Source organism: Lagenorhynchus albirostris, chromosome 3 (assembly GCF_949774975.1).
Source record: "Lagenorhynchus albirostris chromosome 3, mLagAlb1.1, whole genome shotgun sequence".
Classification (NCBI taxonomy): Eukaryota; Metazoa; Chordata; class Mammalia; order Artiodactyla; family Delphinidae; genus Lagenorhynchus; species Lagenorhynchus albirostris.
In genome coordinates this window covers 17,491,728-17,497,500 of record NC_083097.1, presented here as the reverse complement: position 1 = coordinate 17,497,500, position 5,773 = coordinate 17,491,728, and the positions used below count along the sequence as shown (strand labels likewise).

The 5,773-nt window shown below is 33.2% G+C and overlaps 1 pseudogene; it reads left to right on the top strand.

Annotated features, from left to right (window-relative positions):
* Window positions 1-510: 510 nt before the first annotated feature.
* On the top strand, window positions 511-1,145 carry LOC132517988 (UBX domain-containing protein 2A-like; annotated as a pseudogene).
* Window positions 1,146-5,773: the final 4,628 nt, after the last annotated feature.

Sequence of the window (5,773 nt, the reverse complement as noted above, 5' to 3'; positions counted from 1 at the left end):
GAAATTCTCTTACCTAGAGCACAAAAATAAGACAGAGAAAAAATGGAATAGCTAATTGAAAACCATGGGACAATATGAAAACATTCAAATATACAAGTACTGGAAACCCAGGAGGAGAAGAAGGAAAGAGAGAAATGGTCACAAGAAATATTTTAAGAGATTAAGGTTGAGAATTTTTTAAATGTTTAAAAACAAACGAACAAAACCTCCCACAGATCAAAGAAGTTCAAAGAAACCTGAAGTGTGATAAATGAAAATAAAAACACAGCCAAGTACCTCATACTAAAACTACTGAAAACAGGCTTCCCTGGTGGTGCAGTGGTTGAGAGTCCGCCTGCCGATGCAGGGGACACGAGTTCGTGCCCCGGTCTGCGAAGATCCCACGTGCCGTGGAGTGGCTGGGCCCGTGAGCCATGGCCGCTGAGCCTGAGCATCCAGAGCCTGTGCTCCGCAACGGGAGAGGCCACAACAGTGAGAGGCCCGTGTACCGCAAAAAAAAAAAAAAAACTATGGTAAAATGGATTCTAAGTCGCTAATGATTTCAGAAGTTATTCTGATGGTGCAAGTCAGTAAGTAGGTTCTGACTCCACCAAAAAGGTGAATTACCTTCAGAATTACAAAAGATTTTTGACAAAGAAATGCTGGATGTTAGTTAAAGATTAAAAAAAAAAAAATGAACTATGTATGTCAATGAAGACTGTATTCCAGCCCTTGTCAGGGCAGGATCACAGACTGGGAAGTGCTACACCAAAATTTTTTTCTAAAGCAAAGAGTATTGAGGATGAGAATAAAGACACTCTGCCTGTTGTCTAATAATCTGGAACATTTCACTAAAATACAGATCTGGTTAGCCAAATGGAAAAAGATCTTCCAGAAATTTTATATTTCCTGTAGGCATTAATAGCTATTCATTTCCCTCTAAACACTGCTTGAGCTGCGTGTCACAGGTTTTGGGTAAGCCACATCAAAGACTTCATTGGAAAATACCAAGGGTCTCAAAGAAGTCCTCCCTTTCCCTGGCAGTGCCACTTCCTTTTCTCAAATTGCTAGATGAAACAGTCACACTGGAAGAAGCAGATTTGTACAATGCTGCAATCATTGAGAGACTCCAAAAAAGAGCTGAACATTTTAGAGAACTTTCATAGCATTAATTTTTAATGGACTAAGTGGGAAATCTGGAGAGGAATAATGATTCTAAGTAAACATGCAGACCAAAATGCATTAAGGAAAAGTCATATTCACTGGACCTTTGATCCAGGTTGTATTTTACTGTCCTCTGATGCGAGTTCTAAAAATAAGTACAAGTTAGCAAAGTTAACTATGACTGGAGCTATGTTGCTGAAATTCAATGCATTTTTCCACATTTTCAAATATCATTTAATCAACATAAGGTACATTTTAGTAGCTATATAATTAAGAATTTTAACATCATATAAATAAGCAAATATGTTTGCATTATGATTCATTTAAAGGCATATCCATTACTTTCCCAAACAGCAGTGATTTTTTAAAATGTTAGCTGTCTCAGTTTTAAAAAGAGCAGTGAATTAAAAAAAAAAAATGTGCATTGCACGTTAAAAGCATCAATGTCATTATTTTATAACTGAGATATAATCAAAAGACTACAAGACTCTCTTTTCACCTTAACTATGACTAAACTTCACAGTGTGTTCAGTTTTCATTCTGTAACATCAAGATATACTCAAATATTAATTTGGCAACTGTATCTAGGATGTATATATATTTAAGAATAAAATTTTGTAGCTTATTAAAATGTCAAAAATAATAAAAGAACATAAGTATATTAGTTTATTATATAAAATGCCCTGCACTGGATGACTTGAACCATAGCAATTTATATTCTCACAGTTCTGGAGACTGGAAGTTCAAGATGAAGGTGCAAGCAGGGGAGATGGTTCCTCCCATGGCCTTTCTCCTTGGCCTGTACATGGGCATCTCTTTGCTGTGCTTTCATATGGCCTTTATCCTGCATGTGTACATCCCTGGTATCTCCTCCTTTTATTATAAGAACACTGATCATCATAGATTAAACTCCCACCCTTATGACATCATTGAACCCTAATTACTACTTTAAAGGTTTTATATAAAAATACAATCATATTGGGGATTAGGGCTTAAACTTATGAGTTTTGGGGGGACACAATTCAGATTATAGTAGAGGTTTTACAGCATATATAGAGGTAAAATAAACAACAACAAAAGTTGAAAGGTAATTTTGAAACATAGATAAAATTTTATGAATCATTAAAATAGTTTAAACAGAATGTTCAAAGTTAAAGATCAATATTGCATTTTTAATGCAAAACATATACACACACATGCATACATGACAATAACAACAAAGATGTAACAAGATAAAATAAATTTTTTTAAAATATTTGAGTCACCCACAATTTAAGGAGAGAACAATAGACGAACAAGGATGAGACAATCAAAATCACATAGCAGTATATTAGACTTGAATGCACACATATGAATAATTTACATTACATGTAAATAGACTAAGCACTTCAATTAACAGGCATTATAAGACTGGATAAAAATAGCGAGATTCAACCATATGCCACTTATAAGAAACTTGCTGTAAATATAAAAACACAAACAGGTTGAAAATGAGAGAATGGACCTATATTTATTATTCATCCATTATGCATGAGAAAGGGACATATATCTACCATGCATTCATTAATCATAAGAAAGCCATTGTTGATGCTCTTAAATGAGGAAAAATTTAATTCAAGGTTATAAGGTAGGGCCATAGCTTAAAAGGGTCAGTTAATTAAGGAGATATCATCCTAAATGTGAATGCATCCCATAACAAAGCTCCCAGTACAAAAAGAAGTTAGAGAAAGAACAAATACTAAAGAAGAAGGAGAAAAATAAATACCAGTAAAAATCCATGAAATAGAAAACAAACAAAAAAGAGAAAATCAGTAAATGAGAGAATGACTAAAGTGAGAAGTTGTTTCTCCAGAAATATCTATAAAATTCATGAACCCCTAGCAAAATAATGAAGAAAAAAGGAAACAGAAAAAAAAAAAACAGATTACAAATGTCAAGAATTAAAGCAAAACCACCTACTACATATCTCATAGACGTTAAAATAACAAGTGGTATGTTGAAGAATTCTATGCCAATAAATTTGAAATCCAAATGGAAAAAAAAAAAAGTACTCTAAAAGACACACATAACCAACACCTATTCAAGAAGACTGGATAACCTAAATATTTGTATGTCTATGTGAATATTTAGTTCATAAATATCTTCCCACAATATAGCACCAATTCTAGATTGCTCCATTGATGAATTAAATTAGGCATTTAAAGAAGAAAGAATAGCAATTTTTGTAAGGTTTTTCATAAAGTAGAGAAAGAGTAAAGGTTTCTCAACTCATTTGGTGAGGCCACTACAACCCTGATAGCAAAACCAGACAATGGTATTGCCAAAAAAATTGCAGAGTAGTATGTTTTATGAAAACAGATGCAAAAGTCATTAAAGTATTAGTGAATCAGATCCATCATTCTAGGAAAAGGAAAACACAGTATTATCATATGAGGTGTATAACAAGGATGAAAGAATAGATTATCATTCAAAAATTACTGTTTCATACCATTATCAGATTGAGTGAATATTATTTACTTCAATAGAGGCAAGGAAAGTATTGACAAGGTAAAATACACATTTTTCATTAAATAGCTCAGCAAATTATGAATGGAAGGAGGTTTCCTCACCCTGATAAAGGACACCAATGAAAAGCTCACAGCTAATATTTTAATGTTAAGTTGGGAAACTAAAATAAATCCACATCAGTTTAAGGAGAACTGACCTTTTACTGGTATATTTCTACAGTTTTTTAAATCTTCTTCAATTTATAACATCAAAGATTTATAGCTTAGAGTCTATAAAATCTTGCACTGTTAAATTTGTACTTTGGTATTTGATAATTTTTGATGCTGTTTTAAATGTCAGTTTTAGTATTTCATTAATATACATAAATACAATTTATTTTTAATAGTAACTGTGTATCCTGAAATATTGCTATATCCACTTTTTATATTTTATTACTTTTCTTGTAAATTCTTCAGTTTTCCATGAATACATAATATTCTCAGAATTCAGAGCTTTGTTTCTTCTTCCTAATAGCTATGCCTTTTATTTCTTTTTTTACCTTAATGAAGTGATTAATATACATCTAGTAAAAAACTAATAAAGTTGAAGTGAATTGATTAGGAAAGACTGTGAGGGAAATTTCTGGGGTAGTGAAAGTATCAGTATTCTGTGTCTTGATATGCATTCATGAAAACTGACTGAACAGTACTTAATAGCTGAACATTTCACCTTATATAAATTATACTTTGATTTTTTTAAGTCAGCAATATGAAAAGGCATAAGTGAATAGAACACAGAAATTTAATTTTTGAATATTCATTTGTATTTTTTAATTTGATACTATTTGCAAACTACATCATAGATCTATTTCTTTTAAATGTAACTGAACACTTACTGCTGTGGTTGATTGCATCTTTGGTCCCAAGTCTTCACTTCTCTGTATTCATGACCTCTGCCATGTAACCTTGTAGTGTTCTTACACTCTGATTCTACACTTGTTTATGTGCATTGCTTTGGCCAGTAGAGGAAGGTGGAAGTTACATGGTACTAGTTCTACGCCTAGGCCTCAAGAGGATCTGTGTGTTTGTACTTGTTGTAGTTCTTCTTTGTATTCCCATCAGAACTTGTATGTGCTATCCTGTTGGAGGATGAGGAGCTTGTAGAGCAGATCTGATCCTACTAAGCCATTGCTGTCAAGACCAGCCTAGATTGGCTGAGAAGCAGCCAGCCCCCCAAAATATCCATGAGTGGTTCAAGATCATGTGAATCACCTAGATGCCCTCAACTGAATCTAAATATCATAACAGCAAATGCTTATTATTTTGGTGGTTGGTATACATATTATCATGTCATTAAATAAGTGAAACACTGGTAATTTATTTTCTTGATTACAAGTAGCTTTTCTTTCCCTACATGATATTGGCTTTCAGAATATTAATGAAAAATATATTTGAATTATATGGCTATTCATGCTGCTAACATCTCACATACCTAGCAACTAAAGAACAGAAAAAAATATATTCTTAAAAAAATTAGACATGATGAAGAGCGGCCCCCGCTTGCCGCAACTAGAGAAAGCCCTCGCACAGAAATGAAGACCCAACACAGCCAAAAATAAATATAAAAATAAATTAATTAATTTTAAAAAATTAGGAAACAGTACATAAATATAAACATTTAGGACTTGCAACAAAACATTAAGAGGCTGAGAAATAATGTTTTACATTTTCATTTGGTTTTATATCTCTATTTTCTATTCTATAATATTACAACTAAGCAGTATATTATTTGGATTTTTATTCCTTTCAGCTATATAAAATTCCTAATTCTAGAATAACATAATTGAAATATGTTGCTCTGAGTGTCAGACAAGCTCAGCAGAAACTGAATCCTTTGCCTGCCTACTGTAGAAAAAGACTTATCTATGAATTTGGCACTGGCCTCAAGAGTAGAAAAGCACAGGTTTACTAAATGCAAGACAATCCCTGGTTCAGGTAAGGACAGGAAGGGAAACAGAAAGAAACAGAGAAAAATATATTTAAAGATCTATTAACTACAGCAGCGGTCCCCAACGTTTTTGGCACCAGGGACTGGTTTCCTGGAAGACAGTTTTTCCACAGATCGGGGGGACGGGGGCGAGGAT